The sequence below is a fragment of the Hydra vulgaris genome, chromosome 09 (genome assembly GCF_038396675.1).
Source record: "Hydra vulgaris chromosome 09, alternate assembly HydraT2T_AEP".
NCBI lineage: Eukaryota > Metazoa > Cnidaria > Hydrozoa > Anthoathecata > Hydridae > Hydra > Hydra vulgaris.
This window is the reverse complement of record NC_088928.1, coordinates 41,599,936-41,602,901: the sequence shown is the minus strand read 5'-3', so window position 1 is coordinate 41,602,901 and position 2,966 is coordinate 41,599,936.

Here is a 2,966-nt window from a genome sequence, read left to right as displayed (position 1 = left end):
AATTTAAAAAGGTTGGCTTTACGACGTTTTTACAGTGATTATTTGCGTACTTTTATTCAACGTTGAATAAACGCGATTTTTTGAAAAGACAAGATACGTTTAAATTTACACGCTTATTCAACGTTGAAAAAGCATTAATATTAAAACGTTTTTAAAGTGGGTTTTTACGTAAGTTGATTCCACGTTGAATAAACGCTTAATTTTGAGAAGCTAAATTACGTTACAATTTCAACCCTTATTCACCGTTTCAATTTATCTCGCTTTTAGTATATAAAAACAGACATCGATTCAACGTTGAAAGCACGTTGTTTTTGTGACTGTAACGCTTTTTCTACGCTGAGAACTGTTTTCAACGTTGATTTAACGCTGATGTTTGTTGGGTTATGTAATTTAAATTTTATTTTAGGGTAAGGTTGCCGATATTGTACCCTCTAAGTCAAAAATAGAGAAAAAATACAAAGTAGAAACAATGAGACTTTATTGAATTTTATAATTTGTGAATAAACTGTTCTAAAAAAGTTGAAATATTCCAAAATTTAAACGTTGGTATTTGAAAGAGAATTAAATTTTAAAAAACATGCTATTGATATAATTAAGGGAACAAGATCCTAAATCATACTATTATAATCCAATATTATACATATATCTTGATTTTACTAATACTATATTAATCTACAGTACATTTGAATGATTTTTGTAAAGACTTTTTTCTATGCCAAGCAATGTAAAAAAGTTTTAAATTTAATAAACTATGAAACTGTATATCTTTCCTGGAATTCATGATATTCATATGAACGCCAAGCGTCCGCAAAAGTTTATATCCGCCATGATGGGTGGCAAAAAAATGTAAACAAAATATACGATAAAAACCGATCTGTTGAAATCATGGCCGCCTGTACTAACAGGCCTGTCACTGAGAAAACTGTCCGCTGAAGTAAACTGTCCGAGCGGACATTTTACTCCGGAGTAGAATGTCGTAGTTTGGAGTAAGTTAACCGACCTATAGAATAGTGTAATTTTATGAATTGCGGCTGAGTTTGTACCATCATTTTAAAAATTAATTTTAAAAATGGATAAACAGAAAAATGCTGAAGAAAGAATGCTCGCTGATGTTAGTAACTATATATCTACATCTGTTTATCGCTATGACTGCACACCGAATGAAAAGCGGGCTATTCGACGAAGAGCAAGCAGGTATAGATTATAAACATTATACATAGATTATATCATTTTGTATCTATGTTACTAGTAACATAGTTACAATATGATATATACTTTTATACACTCAGCGCCGTGCTGTAACTTTTGGGGGCCCTGTGCAGAAACTAAAAAAAAAATTTTTTTCTTTTAATTCGTAGTAATTTATGGTATTGGAGAAGTTTTTCTAATTTATTTAATAGGGGGCCCAGTGCGATTGCACTTGTTGCACTTGCGATAGTACGGCGCTGTATACACTGTTAAGAAAGTTACAAATATAGTCATTATGACAAATTATTTGTAACATTTGTGACACTGTAAAGTAGATTACAAATAAAGTCGATATGACAAATAGAATATATGATAATTTTATATTCTATTTGTCAAATAGATTATATAATTACCATACATTCTATTTGACATATCGACTTTATTTGTTATTATATTATATACAGTGTCATTGTTACAGATCACTAAAGTATACAATATAATATATGTTAGTGATCTATTTTGCAGTGTACATATAGCATTTTGTAATATATGATGGCATTATTGCTACCATTTTACATTACATGTTTTGTTATGTATTAGAGTATGTATGTCCCTAGTATACTAGCAATCAACAAAGTATGTCCACTGAATATTTGTATTAGATATACCTAGGTATACTAGGTTTCACACAAGTATATACCTAGTATACACACAGTACTTTCAAACTAAAGATAGTAGATTCTTTTTACACAAAGTAAATACTTACAAGGATATTCAAAAAAGTTATAGCACAAAAAGTTTATTTATATATTATTGGAAGCAGTAATAATCATAAATAGTTATTTATACTTTACAGGTTTAGGATGGAGGATGATAAACTACATCACAAGACAAAGAATGACATGGAAATGAATGGTTGGAAGTGATTTTTAGCAAAGAGTAAAGAAAACAACTTGTTAATTTTTGTCATAGCGAACCTATTGCTGGTCACCTTGGTAGAACACAAATTTTTTACAAGGTGTCACAAAGTTTTTACTGGCCAGGAATTTTCAAAGATCTAGATTATGCTGTATGTATATTACATCATTGTTATCAATATTAATATGGCATTATATATATATATATATATATATATATATATATATATATATATATATATATATATATATATATATATATATATATATATATATAATACCATGTTATGTTTTAAAATATAAAGATAATTTTAATAATTGAATGACAGAAGGTTTGAAACAAGTTCTCAAAACTTTAAGTTGTTCAAAATGTTAATCTATTTTACAAATAATAACACTTTTATAGAATATAAGTATAATTACTACCTGATACATATTTTAGTATTGCTATCATATCTGTAACCAATGTGTATCTATTTTTTTATAATGTGATAATGTATAATATATACATATATTATATATTGTATTATGTGAAATTTTTTTAAAGTATGTTCTTAAATAATTCTAAATTTAAGTCCTGTGACATCAGAATATTAATATATACCATATGCTAGAATTTGTAATTTGCAAGTTACACATAACATAGGTTAAAAGCTGTGAACAGTGTCAGCACACAAATATGCGAAAATTCGAAAAAACTAGTCCAGAGCTTCATCCTATTAAAGTACAGTCACCATGGTTTCATATTGGAATTGATTTAGTAGGACCACTTCCTGAAACATCTAATGGAAATAAATATATTCTTACTATCTCTGATTATTGCACAAAGTGGGTAGCAGCATTTCCCCTAAAATCAAAATT